The 19,884-nt window shown below is 46.6% G+C and overlaps 1 protein-coding gene across 7 annotated transcripts in view; it reads left to right on the top strand.

Moving 5' to 3' along the window:
- The window catches only part of LOC121535447 (rho GTPase-activating protein 12), a 106,975-nt gene that overhangs the window by 61,607 nt on the left and 25,484 nt on the right, over positions 1-19,884 (top strand). The gene's annotated exons all lie outside the window — the stretch shown is intronic.

Genomic DNA, 19,884 nt, shown 5'->3' with positions numbered 1-19,884 from the left:
AATGTTTTTTTTTATTTGTTGTTTTTTGTCCCTGACAATTCCCAGCCCTATTAATCTGGTGCAATTATTTGGAAAATGTTATATTTTATGCACACAGGGCTGTCCAGCTCCAGTCATATTGTCAGTGTTAGTAATTATAGTGTGTACAGTATAGTAGCTATTTGTCTTGATGAAGTCCCTTAGTACAAATTGGTCATCTCACCAATACGTCTGTAGTGTCTGAACGGTTTGGCCTAAAAAGTATTATTACCACTCTATTGAAAGACTTTCACGATGGCGTTCTCTGTTTTGCACTAGGACACCTACAAGCCTCACAAGACTCGTCTGAAGGTCCCCGGTACCAGTTAAAATAATTAATAGAGTATGCAGTGAGGGGAAAAAAGTATTTGATCCCCTGCTGATTTTGTACGTTTGCCCACTGACAAAGAAATTATCAGTCTATAATTTTTAATGGTAGGTTTATTTGAACAGTGAGAGACAGAATAACAACAACAAAATCCAGAAAAATGCATGTCAAAAATGTTATTAATTGATTTGCATTTTAATGAGGGAAATAAGTATTTGACCCCCTCTCAATCAGAAAGATTTCTGGCTCCCAGGTGTCTTTTTATACACGTAACGAGCTGAGATTAGGAGCACACTCTTAAAGGGAGTGCTCCTAATCTCAGTTTGTTACCTGTATAAAAGACACCTGTCCACAGAAGCAATCAATCAATCAGATTCCAAACTCTCCACCATGGCCAAGACCAAAGAGCTCTCCAAGGTTGTCAGGGACAAGATTGTAGACCTACACAAGGCTGGAATGGGCTACAAGACCATCGCCAAGCAGCTTGGTGAGAAGGTGACAACAGTTGGTGCGATTATTCGCAAATGGAAGAAACACAAAATAACTGTCAATCTCCCTCGGCCTGGGGCTCCATGCAAGATCTCACCTTGTGGAGTTGCAATGATCATGAGAACGGTGAGGAATCAGCCCAGAACTACACAGGAGGATCTTGTCAATTATATCAAGGCAGCTGGGACCATAGTCACCAAGAAAACAATTGGTAACACTACGCCATGAAGGACTGAAATCCTGCAGCGCCCGCAAGGTCCCCCTGCTCAAAAAAGCACATATACAGGCCCGTCTGAATCTGAATGATTCAGAGGAGAACTGGTTGAATGTGTTGTGGTCAGATGAGACCAAAATCGAGCTCTTTGGCATCAACTCAACTCGCCGTGTTTGGAGGAGGAGGAATGCTGCCTATGACCCCAATAACACCATCCCCACTGTCAAACATGGAGGTGGAAACATTATGCTTTGGGGTGTTTTTCTGCTAAGGAGACAGGACAACTTCACCGCATCAAAGGGACGATGGACGGGGCCATGTACTGTCAAATCTTGGGTGAGAACCTTCTTCCCTCAGCCAGGGCATTGAAAATGGGTCGTGGATGGGTATTCCAGCATGACAATGACCCAAAACACACGGCCAAGGCAACAAAGGAGTGGCTCAAGAAGAAGCACATTAAGATCCTGGAGTGGCCTAGCCAGTCTCCAGACCTTAATCCCATAGAAAATCTGTGGAGGGAGCTGAAGGTTCGAGTTACCAAATGTCAGCCTCGAAACCTTAATGACTTGGAGAAGATCTGCAAAGAGGAGTGGGACAAAATCCCTCCTGAGATGTGTGCAAACCTGGTGGCCAACTACAAGAAACGTCTGACCTCTGTGATTGCCAAACAAGGGTTTTGCCACCAAGGGGTCAAATACTTATTTCCCTCATTAAAATGCAAATCAATTTATAACATTTTTGACATGTGTTTTCCTGGATATTTTTGTTGTTATTCTGTCTCTCACTGTTCAAATAAACCTACCATTAAAATTATAGACTGATCATGTCTTTGTCAGTGGGCAAACGTACAAAATCAGCAGGGGATCAAATACTTTTTTCCCTCACTGTACATGAATCCTCCAACCAGGATTTTTGGAAAACCTGGGAATTATGGGAAATGTACCTCAATTTCACAACCATAAAAAGTTTGGACACACCTGCTTTATTTGTACTCTTTTTTACATTGTAGAATAATAGCGACAACAGCAAAACTGTGAAATAACACATATGGAATCATGTAGTAACCAAAAATAGTGTTAAACAAATCAAAATATATTTTTATATTTTATATTCTTCAAAGTAAGCCACCCTTTGCCTTGATGACAGCTTTGCACACTCTTGGCATTCTCTCAACCAGCTTCATGAGGTAGTCACCTGGAATGCATTTAAATTAACAGATGTGCCTTGTTAAAAGTTAATTCCTCCTTAATGCGTTTGAACCAATCAGTTGTGTTGTAACAAGGTAGGGGTGGTATACAGAAGATAGCCCTATTTGGTAAAAGACCAAGTCCATATTATGGCAAGAACAGCTCAAATAAGCAAAGAAAACTACAGTCCATCATTACTTTAAGACATGAAGGTCAGTCAATGCGGAACATTTCAAGACCATCAAGCGCTATGATGAAACTAGCTCTCATGAGGACCACCACAGGAAAGGAAGACCCAGAGTTACCTCTGCTGTAGAGGATACGTTCATTAGAATAACTGCACCTCAGATTGCAGCCCAAATAAATGCTTCACAGAGTTCAAGTATCAGACACATCTCAACATCAACTGTTAAGAGGAGACTGCGGGAATCAGGCCTTCATGGTCGAATTGCTGCAAAGAAACCACTACTAAAGGACACCAAAAAGAAGAAGAGACTTACTTGGGCCAAGAAACACGAGCAATGGACATTAGACCAGTGGAAATCTGTCCTTTGGTCTGATGAGTCCAAATTTTAGATTTTTGGTTCCAACGGTGGTGTCTTTGTGAGACGCAGAGTAGGTGAACGGATGATCTCTGCATGTGTGGTTCCCATCGTGAAGCATGGAGGAGGAGGTGTGATGGTGTGGGGGTGCTTTGCTGGTGACACTGTCAGTGATTTATTTAGAATTCAAGGCACACTTAACCTGCATGGCTACCACAGCATTCTGCAGCGATACGCCATCCCATCTGGTTTGCGCTTAGTGGGACTATCATTTGTTTTTCAACAGGACAATGACCCAACACACCTCCAGGCTGTGTAAGGGCTATTTGACCAAGAAGGAGAGTGATGGAGTGCTGCATCAGATGACCTGGCTTCTGCAATCACCCTACCTCAACCCAATTGAGATGGTTTGGGATGAGTCGGACCGCAGAGTGAAGGAAAAGGAGCCAACAAGTGCTCAGCATATGTGGGAACTCCTTCAAGACTGTTGGAAAAGCATTCCAGGTGAAACTGGATGAGAGAATGCCAAGAGTGTGCAAAGCTGTGGCTACTTTGAGGAATCTAAAAATTGAAAAATATTTTGATTTGTTTAATACATTTTTGGTTACTACATGATACGTGTTATTTCATAGTTTTGATGTCTTCACTATTATTCTACAATGTAGAAAATAGTAAAAAATAAAGAAAAACCCTTGACTGAGTATGTGTGTCCAAACTTTTGACTGGTACTGTATATACAAAAGTATGTGGACACACCTTCAAATTAGTGGATTCGGCTATTTCAGCCACACCCGTTGCTGACAGGAGTATAAAATCGAGCACACAGCCATGTAATCTCCAGTTCGTCAAATTTCTGCCCTGCAAGAGCTGCCCCGGTCAACATTTTACATTACATTTTTACATTTTAGTCATTTAGCAGACGCTCTTATCCAGAGCGACTTACAGTTAGTGAGTGCATACATTATTATTTTTTTATAATTTTTTAAATAATTTTTATACCCCCCGTGGGAATCGAACCCACAACCCTGGCGTTGCAAACGCCATGCTCTACCAACTGAGCTACATCCCTGCCAGCCATTCCCTCCCCTACCCTGGACGACGCTGGGCCAATTGTGCGCCGCCCCATGCTACGACAGAGCCTGGATTCGAACCAGGATCTCTAGTGGCACAGCTAGTACTGCAATGCAGTGCCTTAGACAACTGCGCCACTCGTCCAGTCAACTGTAGGTACTGTTATTGTGAAGTGGAAACGTCTAGGTGCAACAACGGCTCAGCCGCAAGGTAGGCCATACAAGCTCATAGAACGGAACCGGCGAGTGCTGAAGCGCGTAGCACGTAAAAATAATTTGTCCTCACTCACAACCAAGTTTCAAACTGCCTCTGGAAGCAACGTCAGCACAAGAACTGTTTGTCGAGAGCTTCATGAACTGGGTTTCCATGGCAGAACAGCCGCACACAAGCCTAAGATCACGATGCTCAATGCCAAGCGTCTGCTGGAGTGGTGTAAAGCTCGCCGCCATTTGACTCTGGAGCATTGGAAACGCGTTCTCTGGAGTGATGAATCACGCTTCACCATCTGGCAGTCTGATAGATGAATCTAGGTTTGGTGGATGCCATGAGAACGCTACCTGCCCCAATGCATAGTGCCAACTGTAAAGTTTAGTGGAGGAGGAATAATGGTCTGGGGCTGTTTTTCATGGTTCGGGCTAGGCCCCTTAGTTCCAGTGAAGGGAAATCTTAACATTACAGCATACAATGACATTCTAGACGATTCTGTGCTTCCCACTTTGTGGCAACAGTTTGGGGAAGGCCCTTTCCTGTTTCAGCATGACAATGCCCCCGTGCACAAAGCGAGGTCCATACAGAAATGGTTTTGGAATGTGATGTACTTTTGGTCATGTAGTTTAGTGCCTAAAATATGTAAAAAATTATTATAATAGTTTCCTGATCTTTCTTACGTCTCTGATATAGGACAGACACTTCAGAACAAACTTATTTTTGATTTTTGGGGGGATATCTGTTGTTCCATGTGGTGAATCTGTTATTTAATGCATTTCTATTGGCTAATAGCAGTAACGCTAAATTCAATGTTTCATACAATTGTTTTTTGTATTTTTTATATACCTTAAGGGGTCTTTAAAATTCCAAATCAAATCGCAAAATGATCCTTGGAATGACTATCTTAAAACAACTCCATATGTTAGCTTAGAACCCCCTCCCTCGGCTTAGACAGGGCTTAGAGTGTAAAGGGTTAATGACCATGTTGTTCTGTTGTCCAGAAGAACAAGCCTCTTGTCATGTCTTGGTCCAGTCATGACTCACTGTCTTTTCCAGTGCCCACTCTCTCTTCTATGACCTTTATAGCCTTTACGTCTGTCTGTGAGGAACCGTTGTGTCTCTCTGTGACATGAATGTCTGACGGGCACACTCAATCGTCTCTGTAGTCTGCCCTATAGACCAGCATTACTGCTCTGATCTACTCCCACTAACTGCATGTTTTCTCTCCGCTCCTCGTGTCTCTGCCTCTGTGCCTTAGCTTGCAATAGTGTTGTCTACTGTCCAGGTCTCCATAGGTTAGGTCTCTGCCTGTGGTCCACCGACTGATCCCAATCCACAGGCTAACCTCATGAGTCATGGTCCACAGTGGACTTACAGCCTCATTTACCCACTGACGCACAACACAGTGACATTGTACTTGTTAGCCACCCATGCAGTTCAGCACAGGCCATCATTAATGTATGACGGACAAGAGTGTGTCTTTTCATTGGCCTGTGACGGCTGTTGGGTTCCCAGTAGTTTCCACCGTGTGGGACAAGCCATGTCACTTGCTGGGGAACTCAGAAACTGCAGTAACGTAGGTAGTCCTGTCTGTGTGGTAGTCCCATAGAATTAGAACTAGAATTAGAGAATTTGAATTTAGAATCGAATTCTATGGGTTGTCCCATTCCCAAGGAGAAAGGCCACTCCTCCCCCTTGCACATTCATCGTCATGGCTCCTATGTGTAGGAGTACAGAGAAATGGCCTACAGTATTATGGACTGTATGGGGCCTGTGTTCTTTTGGGTTGACGGTTATCTCTGACATCAGAGTGGAAGGCTAACTAAACGACTGTGTATTCTTGCATAAATTAGACTGCCTCCCAAATGACAGGAAGCATACTACTTCTCCCTTAGGAGGGTAAGATGAGTAGGACATCGCCCCGTACAATGATCCAAGGTCAGTCTTTGTGTTTTCCTCCCTAATGGTTATGGTTGGATTTCGGTAAGATTTATGTGAAGTTGAATCGTATATTTGGGTGCAGGAATAAAGCATTGGGGTGTAGAAATATTCTGTGTGCTGTGTGGGCCTCTCATTCCTTTATCTCAGGGTTTGGGTAAGCTCAGCTGATCCTACAGCTGTGGGCCTAAGGGCAGAGTGACTAGCAGGGGAAACAGGTATTCATAATAGAAACCATGCATAATAGTTTAGTCTGGCTGCCCAGTGGGAGAGGCTGTTGAACTGTGTTTGCCCTGTAGGATTATATACAGGCTGCCATCTATACCTGGCAGTCCAGAACCAAACCCAGTGCCTGGCTGTCCAGAACCAAACCCAGTGTCTGGCTGTCCAGAACCAAACCCAGTGTCTGGCTGTCCAGAACCAAACCCAGGGCCTGGCAGTCCAGAACCAAACCCAGGGCCTGGCAGTCCAGAACCAAACCCAGTGCCTGGCAGTCCAGAACCAAACACAGTGCATGGCTGTCCAGAACCAAACCCAGTGCCTGGCTGTCCAGAACCAAACCCAGTGCCTGGCTGTCCAGAACCAAAACATTTTATACCTTAATTTTCAAGTCGACAAACTTTTCCCAAAAGCAGTAAAGTAAAAGTAAGCCTGGTTCATCTAACAGCCGAGATAAGGAGCGATGACAGGAGGCAAAACTAGCCAGTTTTAGCATTTTGTGTTGTGGAAGGAACAGCTGACTGAAGACGTGTGCTGGTTGAGTCCGTTTCCGTGGTAACATGGACTCTTTACAACTTTTCTGCTCCTTGTTTCAGCAAGGTTTTGTAGCAAAAGAGTATCATGAAATACATGCACCCAAGTATCATGAAATACATGCACCCAAGTATCATGAAATACATGCACCCAAGTATCATGAAATACATGCAGCCAAGTGTCATGAAATACATGCACCAAAGTATCATGAAATACATGCACCCAATGGCTTACCAAAAACAAGGCACATGCTGTTGTGCAAATGGAATAGACAACAGGTGTAAATTATAGGCAATTAGCAAGACACCCCCAATAAAGGACGGGTTTTGCAGGTGGTGACCACAGACCACTTCTCAGTTCCTATGCTTCCTGGCTGATGTTTTGGTCACTTTTGAATGCTGGCGGTGCTTTCACTCTAGTGGTAGCATGAGACGGAGTCTACAACCCACACAAGTGGCTCAGGTAGTGCAGCTCATCCAGGATGGCACATCAATGCGAGCTGTGGCAAGAAGGTTTGCTGTGTCTGTCAGCGTAGTGTCCAGAGCATGGAGGCGCTACCAGGAGACAGGCCAGTACATCAGGAGACGTGGAGGAGGCCGTAGGAGGGCAACAACCCAGCAGAGGACTGCTACCTCCGTCTTTGTGCAAGGAGGAGCAGGAGGAGCACTGCCAGAGCCCTGCAAAATGACCTCCAGCAGGCCACAAATGTGCATGTGTCTGCTCAAACGGTCAGAAACAGACTCCATGAGGGTGGTATGAGGGCCCGACGTCCACAGCCCAACACCGTGCAGGATGTTTGGCATTTGCCAGAGAACAACAAGATTGGCAAATTCGCCACTGGCGCCCTGTGCTCTTCACAGATGAAAGCAGGTTCACACTGAGCACGTGACAGACGTGACAGAGTCTGGAGACGCCGTGGAGAACGTTCTGCTGCCTGCAACATCCTCCAGCATGACCGGTTTGGCGGTGGGTCAGTCATGGTGTGGGGTGGCATTTCTTTGGGGGGCCGCACAGCCCTCCATGTGCTCGCCAGAGGTAGCCTGACTGCCATTAGGTACCGAGATGAGATCCTCAGACCCCTTGTGAGACCATATGCTGGTGCGGTTGGCCCAGGGTTCCTCCTAATGCAAGACAATGCTAGACCTCATGTGGCTGGAGTGTGTCAGCAGTTCCTGCAAGAGGAAGGCATTGATGCTATGGACTGGCCCGCCCGTTCCCCAGACCTGAATCCAATTGAGCACATCTGGGACATCATGTCTCGCTCCATCCACCAACGCCACGTTGCACCACAGACTGTCCAGGAGTTGGCGGATCCTTTAGTCCAGACCATCCGCCAACTCATCAGGAGCATGCCCAGGCGTTGTAGGGAGGTCATACAGGCACGTGGAGGCCACACACACTACTGAGCCACACACTACATTACATCAAAGTTGGATCAGCCTGTAGTGTGGTTTTCCACTTTAATCCAAATCCAGACCTCCATGGGTTGATACATTTGATTTCCATTGATAATTTTTGTGTGATTTTGTTGTCAGCACATTCAACTATGTAAAGAAAAAAGTATTTAATAAGATTATTTCATTCATTCAGATCTAGGATGTGTTCTTTTAGTGTTCCCTTTATTTTTTTGAGCAGTGTATATATAAGCACCCGCCAAATAATTATAAGAAATTGTAATTATTAGAATAGTTTCCTACATGGCATGATAAACACTGTGTGTGCTATCAACTTTATATCTACTTTGTCTGCACCCTCGTCTATGTCCCAAATGGCACCCTATTCCCTATATAGTGCCCTATGTGCCCTGGTCAAAAGTATAGTATTATACTGCATAGGGAATAGGGTGCCATTTGGGACGCATTACTCCTCTGTTGGCTTTACTGTGAAGCTGTTGGATGAAGATGAGGTCTGTCTTTTAGATGTAAACTGTGATAAATGCCAGCCAGATATAGCTCCGGGCAGGCAGCCATTTCTCCCTTTTGAGTTTTAATGTGAGGCCCTAAGTGTAGATGACTCTTGAACTGCGGTTGCGTCCCAAATATGCATCACTCCTCTCCTGGCTATGTTCCTCAGTGTTTTGTCACTGTGCTGTGATAAGATTATGTCTGTTACCTTCCGAGACAGACCGATGCAGCAGCCTATGGGCCCGCCCATACCTCCTCCCCTCCCTCCTCTCCTCCCTCCCTCCTCTCCTCTGTGTCTTGTCATGTCCTCCCTCCTCTCCTCCTCTCCTCCCTACCTCCTCCTCTCCTCTGTGTCGTGTCAAGTTCTCCCTCCTCCTCTCCTCCATGTCCTGTTAAATCCTCCCTCCTCTCCTCCCCTCCCTCATCTCTCCTCCCTCCCTCCTCCTCTCCTCCCCTCCCTCCTCCTCTCCTCTGTGTCCTGTCAAGTCCTCCCTCCACTCCTCCTCTCCTCTCCTCTCTCCCACCTCCTCTCCTCTGTGTCCTGTCAAGTCCTCCCTCCTCCTCCTCCTCCTCTCCTCCCTCCTCTCCTCCCGCCTCTTCCCTAGCCTTCCCTGTCCTGTCCGGTTTATTTGTATACGTTTTAATATTTTTGGCTGCTTTTTAAGTAAATACCTGCAGTCAACTTGTGCAATACGTTAGGAGATAAAACAGATCATTTCACCTGTCGCTTTATTTTACATTGTGAAGCTTACCGTAGTTCCACAGTTGAGCCAGTAACGTGTTTGTTTGTAAATAGCACAACGGGAGAAAGTCCAGCTGTGTATTTAACTGCCTAGTTTGTTAGCTACAGTGCATTCTGACCCTTTGACTTTTTCCACATTTTGTTGCGTTACAGCCTTATTCTAAAATTGATTAAATCGTTTTTGTTCCTCATCAATCTACACACAATATCCCATAATGACAAAGCAAAAAAATGTTTTTAGAAATTTTTGCATTTATAAAATATCACATTTACATAAGTATTCAGACCCTTTACTCAGTACTTTGTTGAAGCACCTTTGGAATCGATTACAGCCTTGAGTCTTCTTGGGTATGACGCTACAAGCTTGGCACACCTGTATTTGGGGAGTTTCTCCCATTCTTCTCTGCAGATCCTCGCAAACTCTGTCAGGTTGGAGTCATAATGACTCTTCTCATCTCATAATGACTCTTCTCATCTCATAATGACTCTTCACATCTCATAATGACTCTTCACATCTCATAATGACTCTTCACATCTCATAATGACTCTTCACATCTCATAATGACTCTTCACATCTCATAATGACACTTCTAATAATGCAACATGCCAGGCTACTGTTTTAGGTTGCATTTAATCATCAGTGTGCAAACTTCCATCCTTTATCCCTGCGTTATGAATGCATGCGTTGCATATGATGTGTGCTGCTTGCCGTATGTTTGAATGTTGCTGTGTTGAACCAACTGTGTTACGGATGGTCATAGTGCTGAGGTGAACCTTAGGTATCTTGTCCTCTAACAGGAGAGTTGAGGTAAGGTGAGGAGAGTTGAGGTAAGGTGAGGAGAGTTGAGGTAAGGTGAGGAGAGTTGAGGGGACGTTGAGGTAATGAGGGAGAGTTGAGGTAAGGTGAGGAGAGTTGAGGTAGTGAGAGCGTTGAGGTAAGGTGAGGAGCGTTGAGGTAAGGTGAGGAGAGTTGAGGTAAGGTGAGGAGCGTTGAGGTAAGGTGAGGAGAGTTGAGGTAAGGTGAGGAGAGTTGAGGTAAGGTGAGGAGAGTTGAGGTAAGGTGAGGAGCGTTGAGGTAAGGTGAGGAGAGTTGAGGTAAGGTGAGGAGAGTTGAAGTAAGGAGATGTGAGAGGAGAGTTAAGGTGAGGGTAAGGTGTGGAGAGTTGAGATGAAGTAAGGTAAGGTGAGGAGAGTTGAGGTGAAGTGAGGATGGTTGAGGTGAGGTAAGGTCAGGAGAGGTGAGGAGAGTTGAGGTCAGTTGAGGTGACGGGAGTTGAGGTGACGGGAGTTGAGGTTAGGTGAGAGGAGAGTTGAGGTGAAGTAAGGTGAAGAGAGTAGGTGAGGACCTAGGTTGATGTTCACGGTGTGGACACCTCTACCTCAGGGACATTTAAATCTTTACTAACGACATGCCACTGGCTTTGAGCAAATCCAATGTGTCTATGTATGCGGATGACTCAACACTATACACGTTAGCTACTACAGCAACTTTCCTGCTACACTTTACCGTCACGTTTTACCGTCACGCTTTACCGTCACGCTTTCCTGCTACCCTTTACCGTCACGTTTTACCGTCACGCCTAACTGTCACGCTTTACCGTTGAACAAGGTTACTGCCAGAGGCCAGACTTGCCCTTCTCTTCTCTCTCTACCGCTCCCTCCCTCGGGGCATTCTTGTTGACATTGCTCTTCCACCCACCTGTGAAATGGCTGCTAACCCAGAGAGAGCAGAGCAGGGCACCTCTTCATCAAGGCACTCCTCTCTGAGCTCTACTGTGATGTAATCTAATCAGAGAAGAAGTCTGTGGCCCAAAATGGCACCCTATTCCCTACCTAGTGCCATTTGGGACGCACAATTGGACGACCACATGCCTTACTTCCTGATTTCATGGCCCTGTCAGACCGTTAAAGTACCCCCCCTGCCTTTCCTCATTGGTCATCTCCACCTCTCCCTGCTGTCCATCAACACTGGAACCGCCCCCTCATAAACATGCTCTCCCATAATTAAGTTACTAGGTTGGAGGATGAGGACTGTGTCCCAAATGGCACCCTATTCCCTATATAGTGCACTACTTTTCACCATAGCCCACAAACTGGCCAAAAGTGGTGCACTACATAGGGAATAGGGTGCCATTTGGGCTGCAGATGAGAACCGTTGCGTAACAGCATGAAGGAGAGGAGCGCTGTTTGTCTGTCTGTGTCTGAGGACTCCAGCGGAGAGAGCAGAGGGCATGTTGTCAGCAGCCCAGCAGCACTCGCTCTCCTTGGCCTTTACTCTGCTCTGCTAAGTGTTCACCACACACTGGCCATATGGCAGATTAGGCTTCCTCCTGGAGAAACAACATTTCCTGTTTGTCTGTCTGTGTGTTGTGTGTGTTTGTGTGTGTGTGTGTCTGTGGCACCGTACTTGGGTTACACTTCTTGCCTGTGTAACCAAATCCAGCTCTGAGTGGAGGAAGAACTAAGGGGGACAGGGTATGTGTGTGTGTGTGTAAGGGGGACATGCTAATGTGTGATTTAGGTAGAACCATAACAGTTGCTAATGTGTGATTTAGGTAGAACCATAACAGTTGCTAATGTGTGATTTAGGTAGAACCATAACAGTTGCTAATGTGTGATTTAGGTAAAATCATAAGTGTACTGTTTGCACTCACTCAGGCTGGTATGTGTTAGTGCAGGTTGCTGTAGTACAGAATCTCCTGAGTCCCTCCCTCCCTCTCTCCCTCCCTCCCTCTCTCCCTCCCTCCCTCCCTCCCTCCCTCCCTCCCTCCCCCCTCCCTCCCTCCCTCCCTCCCTCCCTCTCAGAGCTGTTACAATCCTGTACAGACAGACTGCCATCTAATGGATGTGATCAACTTTCTCGATAGTGTCAACATGACCTGTATGTACACTACCGTTCAAAAGTTTGGGGTTACTTAGAAAAGCATTTTTTTTGTCCGTTAAAATAACATCAAATTGATCAGAAATACAGTGTAGACATTGTTAATGTTGTAAATGGCTATTGTACCTGGAAACGGCTGATTTTTTTTAAAAATGGAATATCTACATAGGCGTACAGAGGCCCATTATCAGCAACCATCAGTCCTGTGTTCCAATGGCACGTTGTGTTTGCTAATCCAAGTTTATCATTTTAAAAGGCTAATTGATCATTATGAAAACCCTTTTGCAATTATGTTAGCACAGCTGAAAACTGGCCTTGAGACTAGTTGAGTATCTGGAGCATCAGCAATTGTGGGTTCGATTACAGGATCAAAATGGCCAGAAACAAATAACTAGAGCCAATTTGCACTGTTCTGTGAAGGGAGTAGTACACAGCGTTGTACGAGATCTTCAGTTTCTTGGCAATTTCTCGCATGGAATAGCCTTCATTTCTCAGAACAAAAATAGACTGATGAGTTTCAGAAGAAAGTTCTTTGTTTCTGGCCATTTTGATCCTGTACCGTAGTGTATGTAAACTGTTAAGTCTTGTCTGTACTGTCTTTTTCGTTATGTGTCGGACCCCAGTAAGGCTAGATGTCGCCATTTGCGTCGGCTAATGGGAATCCTAATAAAATCAAAGGTTTTTGGGAAAGCCTTTCCGTCTACAAGTTGACGGTTATCATTAGCATTATCTCTAACGGCAGGGGTACATGCATTTCCTCTTCAGAAAGTTGAAGAAAAATACGAATCACTGATGCATTTTGTTCATGTCCTATGATAATCTTGGTCTAATTAATTTTTCGAATAAGTTCAATACATTTAGTTGATTTCCTGCTAGTTCAATACGTTTTTGAATATTGCAGAATTCCGTTTTAATGTCTGGATTCCGTGATTCCATCCGCGTTCTCCGCATCTTAGATTTTATAGGGCCCTACTTCAGCAATGGGGGTCACAGATAATTTCCTGCAATTCAACACATTTTGCCGTAGGGTTTGCCTTTTTAAATATGATATCTGATGATCAATGGGGGCCCCCGGTCGGTAATTCAGCCATTATTACTACAAGTTTAGATAGCTGGCCGCTAGACTAATTACCAATCAAAAAAATGTTAGCTGACATGGACTAATTGAGTGACTGTCGGTGACTGACATAACACGAGAAACTGCTGATGCACAGTCAAATTTCTAAATTGTGTATTCTACTATTCTAACTCTCAACAGTAAGTTGAGACCCCTACTTAGTTATTAAAAAATAATTATCAAATATTTTGCCCTTCCCTGCTTATAGATACTGTAGATAGCCTATTAGTCTAATGACAAGTGGAAGAAAAACATTCATATAGACTCTGATCTAGATAAATATGTCAAAGCTGTGTAGCCTCTCCCCCTCTCTCGCTCATGTGGCTGGGACCAGGGTTCTTTAGCTGGAGGGAGGGCTGCTGGGTGAGAGTGGAGAAGGCCAACAACAGAGCCGGGAGGGAGGGAGAGCGAGAGAGACCCCTGCAGTTCTCCTATCTGGAAGTAGCTGCTTCAGCGGCCCCCAGCTCTCTCTCTCTCTCTCTCTCTCTCTCTCGCTCTCTCGCTCTCTCTCTCCCCTCAGCAGCCTCCCATCCCCAGCCCTCTCTCTCTCTCCTCAGCAGCCTCCCAGCCCCATCCCTAGCCCTCTCTCTCTCCCCTCAGCAGCCTCCCAGCCCTCTCTCTCTCCCCTCAGCAGCCTCCCAGCCCTCTCTCTCTCTCCTCAGCAGCCTCCCAGCCCTCTCTCTCTCTCCTCAGCAGCCTCCCAGCCCCATCCCCAGCCCTCTCTCTCCCCTCAGCAGCCTCCCAGCCCCAGCCCTCTCTCTCTCCCCTCAGCAGCCTCCCAGCCCCAGCCCTCTCTCTCTCCCCTCAGCAGTCTCCCAGCCCCATCCCCAGCCCTCTCTCTCCCCTCAGCAGCCTCCCAGCCCCAGCCCTCTCTCTCCCCCCTCAGCAGCCTCCCAGCCCTCTCTCTCTCTCCTCTGCAGCCTCCCATCCCCAGCCCTCTCTCTCCCCTCAGCAGCCTCCCAGCCCCATCCCCAGCCCTCTCTCTCTCCCCCCAGCAGCCTCCCAGCCCCAGCCCTCTCTCTCCCCTCAGCAGCCTCCCAGCCCCATCCCTCTCTCTCTCCCCTCAGCAGCCTCCCAGCCCCATCCCCAGCCCTCTCTCTCCCCTCAGCAGCCTCCCAGCCCCATCCCTCTCTCTCTCCCCTCAGCAGCCTCCCAGCCCCATCCCCAGCCCTCTCTCTCTCCCCCAGCAGCCTCCCAGCCCCAGCCCTCTCTCTCTCCCCTCAGCAGCTTCCCAGCCCCATCCCCAGCCCTCTCTCTCCCCTCAGCAGCCTCCCAGCCCCATCCCCAGCCCTCTCTCTCTCCCCTCAGCAGCCTCCCAGCCCCATCCCCAGCCCTCTCTCTCTCCCCTCAGCAGCCTCCCAGCCCCATCCCCAGCCCTCTCTCTCTCCCCTCAGCAGCCTCCCAGCCCCATCCCCAGCCCTCTCTCTCTCCCCTCAGCAGCCTCCCAGCCCCATCCCCAGCCTCTCTCTCTCCCCTCAGCAGCCTCCCAGCCCCATCCCCAGCCCCTCTCTCTCTCCCCTCAGCAGCCTCCCAGCCCCATCCCCAGCCCTCTCTCTCTCCCCTCAGCAGCCTCCCAGCCCCATCCCCAGCCCTCTCTCTCTCCCCTCAGCAGTCTACCAGCCCCATCCCCAGCCCTCTCTCTCTCCCCTCAGCAGCCTCCCAGCCCCATCCCCAGCCCTCTCTCTCTCCCCTCAGCAGCCTCCCAGCCCCATCCCCAGCCCTCTCTCTCTCCCCTCAGCAGCCTCCCAGCCCCATCCCCAGCCCTCTCTCTCTCCCCTCAGCAGCCTCCCAGCCCACGCTGTAATTGTGAGATTTGGAATGTGCATAATGTTGATGGTGTCTGGTACTAAACCACACTGATAGAGAGGCGTGTAATTGACTGCACCGTGGACAGTGTTGTGGGCTGCTCCTTTTGCCTTTCAAATGACTTTAAACTGTGTGTACGTGTGAGTGTGTGTTCGCTCTGGGATTTCAGTAGCTTATCACTGTACTGCAGATCAACTGATACTACAGCAACATATTGTGTAGAATTACAATACAGTGTTCTGATCATTATTCATTCAGCACCAGTTTCCATTACATTACATTACATTGTTTAGCTACTTCTGCTCTGGTCCTCAAGGGAGCACTATTGATTCACCCCATGGCTGCGTCTCAAATGGCACCCCATTCCCTATATTGTGCACTACTTTTGACCAGAGCCCTATGGTCCCTGGGCAAAATAAGTGCACTATATGATTATAGGGAATAGGGTGCCATTTGGGACGCAGCCAGTACAATAGTTGAAGAGGTCAGCCCTTTGATGTCCCCTGCAGTGCTCCAGTGGTCCTATTGTGCCCTGCAGGGCTAAGGTTGAGAGAGTATTGATCCAGACTCCAGTATGTCCTGTAGGGTTGAGACTGAGAGAGTATTGATCCAGACTCCAGTCTGTCCTGTAGGGTTGAGACTGAGAGAGTATTGATCAAGACTCCAGTCTGTCCTGTAGGGTTGAGACTGAGAGAGTATTGATCCAGACTCCAATCTGTCCTGTAGGGTTGAGACTGAGAGAGTATTGATCCAGACTCCAGTATGTCCTGTAGGGTTGAGACTGAGAGAGTATTGATCCAGACTCCAGTATGTCCTGTAGGGTTGAGACTGAGAGAGTATTGATCCAGACTCCAGTATGTCCTGTAGGGTTGAGACTGAGAGAGTATTGATCCAGACTCCAGTATGTCCTGTAGGGTTGAGACTGAGAGAGTATTGATCCAGACTCCAGTCTGTCCTGTAGGGTTGAGACTGAGAGAGTATTGATCCAGACTCCAGTATGTCCTGTAGGGTTGAGACAGAGAGTATTGATCAAGACTCCAGTATGTCCTGTAGGGTTGAGACTGAGAGAGTATTGATCCAGACTCCAGTATGTCCTGTAGGGTTGAGACTGAGAGAGTATTGATCCAGACTCTAATCTGTCCTGTAGGGTTGAGACTGAGAGAGTATTGATCCAGACTCTAATCTGTCCTGTAGGGTTGAGACTGAGAGAGTATTGATCCAGACTCTAGTCTGTCCTGTAGGGTTGAGACTGAGAGAGTATTGATCCAGACTCCACTCAGTCACGTCCGTCCCCAATTCTCCCAGATGTCCATCTGACCACCAGTTACAACACAATACAATACAACTGGTGACATGGAGTCAAAAGGCCTTTACATTATAAATGAACCTACCTGGCAAACTCGGAAAGTCCTAATTGGCACCCTATTCCCTATATAGTGCACTACTTTTAACCAGAGCTCTATGGACCAGTGTACAACTACTGTACCCAACTGCTACCTCTGTACTGTATGTTCAGTCATCCATTACCTCTAAAGGACTCTCCACAGTGATTTCACAGTCACAAAACTACGTAGAGCTGCACAAACAAAGCTCCGTCGGATCCGTTGCGTAGACTGTGTGGAGCCCTTAAGAACACACATCCTGGATCAGTCATTTGTGCGTGCTCCGTGGCTTGGAGGATTTCAGGGTAATATGAAAGTGAAGACTAGTTGAGGGCAGAAACCTCGAACTGTCACCTCCGAATGAGGGAGGGAAAAGCTTGGGAGTTTCCTACTCTCTTGTGACTGCCTTAACATTAAAATATTAGACCTAAATAGGGTAGCTGATTGGTTCTGGGTGCCGAGATTAGGATTTTTCTGACCACCATTCCCTAAAGTGGAATTAGAATGTCATCTGCTGTGTTCATGCGTCCGTCTGGGGGGGAGAGAGGAGTGTTTCTGTGGTTTTGTGGCCGATCAAATGAGGATTCTGTTTGGTGCTTAACGGCAGCTAGTGTCAGGCAGGACTTCCCCTTAGAGGACACACACTGTTGGACGGTTGTACAGAGAGAAGCGTGGCTGCCTGAAGGGTCGATTGGGACCAGTGACGTATGAGACGTATTTGACTGAACTACTCCTGTCCTGTCCACCGTGATGCGTCTGAGGAGTCCAGTCAAACCATTGGAGGAGGACGATGTGTTCTTCTACTGCTCAGGACCTGAGGTAGAGAATGAAAAAATAGAATTATAGATGGACTCAGTGTATTTCAGTGTGTATACTTCTCAGTGCTAAGGCGGCAGAGGCACTGAAGTGTCTTGTGAAGCCTACTGGGACTAGTGAATAAATCGTTAATCGTTGGCCCGTAAGCTGTCTTTTCTAGTAGAGCTAGTATGATGGACTCAGTGTTTCACTCTGGGTAAGAGCGTCTGCTAAATGATCAAATGTCAAATAAAGTACGATGTGTGTACTCCTCAGCGCTAAGAGGACCACAATGGAAATAAGGCTCTGCATTCTTGTGGCTGGAGCAGCCTTCTATGTTCCTTCAAGACCGATAAAGCACTGACGGCAGTGAGTAGACTGGAGTGTGTTGTGAAGGACAGAGAGACTAGTGAATTGTAAATCAACATTGGCCCTAAGCTGTGTTGTAGAGCGCTGCATATTTCAGACCGATTGATCTGTTTAGAGACTGCAGGGCGTGGTATAATTTTATGATCTCGCTCTCTCCTGCTCTCGTCTTTCTTTGCTCTGTCGATTCCTGTGATTTGGTTCTCAGAAAGTCACACACACTCGTCTCTTTTTTTGCTAGGGGTATGAACTGTGCTGTTTTCAACGTATCAGCGGTTCCTTCATTGTGAATTTTTTACCACGTAATCTATAACCGAGAAGTAATGCTTCTATGAAGTCTGTGACAAAGCTGGCCGATACCTTGTGAACTAAAAAAGGCTTTCCTTTACCAAGACCCCTCTGTTGATCAGATAGAGTGAGAGACAACGAGTCATTCCAGGAATATTGTTTCTTAAGAAATAGTCATCATGGTTACGATGTAGCTTGTTGTACTGGGCTCTGGTTAAATGTAGTGCACTATCGGCAATAGGGTGGCATTTAGGACACATACTAAATGTTATGTTTCTATGGGCCCTGGCCAGAGGTAGTGCACTACACTGAGAATACCAAACATTAGGAGCACCTTCCTAATATCGAGTTGCCCTCAGAACAGCCTCAATTCGTCGGGGCATGGACTCTACAAGGTGTCGAAAGCGTTCCACAGGGATGCTGGCCCATGTTCACTCCAATGCTTCCCACAGTTGTGTGAAGTTGGCCGGATGTCCTTTGGGTGGTGGACCATTCTTGATACACGCGGGAAACGGTTGAGCGTGGAAAAACTCAGCAGCGTTGCAGTTCTTGACACAAACCGGTGCGCCTGGAACCTACTACTGTACTACTATTTTGTCTTGCCCATTCCTCCTCTAATTGGCACACAAACACAATCCATGTCACAAGGCTTAAAAATCCTTCATTAACCTGTCTCCTCCCCTTCGTCTACACTGATTTGAAGTGGATTGAACAAGTGACATAAAAAATGATCATAACTTTCACCTGGATTAATCTGGTCAGTCTATGTCATGGAAAGAGCAAGTGTTCTTAATGTTTTGTACAATCGGTGTATAGTGCCATTTGAGATGTAACACAGTTTTACTTTTGTATTTACTGTGCTTGCATGGCCTCTCCTTCTAAATGACTTATGTCATCAAGCCAACGGTCAAGTCAATTTACGGAACCAATCTGTGTTTCACTTCACTTCCCTTCCTGACTAACTTCCTCTTTTCCCCTCCGGCCTTGTTTTCCCTTTCTGCTTACTATGATTTACTTTACCATGACTGTGGTTAATTTACTTCACCATGACTGTGGTTGATTTACTTCACCATGACTGGTTGATTTACTTCACCATGACTGTGGTTGATTTACTTCACCATGACTGTGGTTGATTTACTTCAACATGACTGGTTGATTTACTTCACCATGACTGTGGTTGATTTACTTCACCATGACTGGTTGATTTACTTCACCATGACTGTGGTTGATTTACTTCACCATGACTGTGGTTGATTTACTTCACCGTGACTGTGGTTGATTTACTTCACCGTGACTGTGGTTGATTTACTTCACCATGACTGTGGTTGATTTACTTCACCATGACTGTGGTTGATTTACTTCAACATGACTGGTTGATTTACTTCACCGTGACTGTGGTTGATTTACTTCACCGTGACTGTGGTTGATTTACTTCACCGTGACTGTGGTTGATTTACTTCACCATGACTGTGGTTGTTTGACTGTGGTTGATTTACTTCAACATGACTGGTTGATTTACTTCACCGTGACTGTGGTTGATTTACTTCACCGTGACTGTGGTTGATTTACTTTACCGTGACTGTGGTTGATTTACTTTACCGTGACTGTGGTTGATTTACTTCACCGTGACTGTGGTTGATTTACTTTACCATGACTGTGGTTGATTGACTGTGGTTGATTTACTTCACCGTGACTGTGGTTGATTTACTTTACCATGACTGTGGTTGATTGACTGTGGTTGATTTACTTCACCGTGACTGTGGTTGATTTACTTTACCGTGACTGTGGTTGATTTACTTCACCGTGACTGTGGTGCCCTTCCTGCAGGTTCATCCTGACATTAACCTCCAGCATGA

The sequence above is a fragment of the Coregonus clupeaformis genome, chromosome 21, assembly GCF_020615455.1.
Source record: "Coregonus clupeaformis isolate EN_2021a chromosome 21, ASM2061545v1, whole genome shotgun sequence".
NCBI lineage: Eukaryota > Metazoa > Chordata > Actinopteri > Salmoniformes > Salmonidae > Coregonus > Coregonus clupeaformis.
Note: the sequence above shows the minus strand (reverse complement) of the source record. Positions and strands in the feature narration are given on the sequence as shown.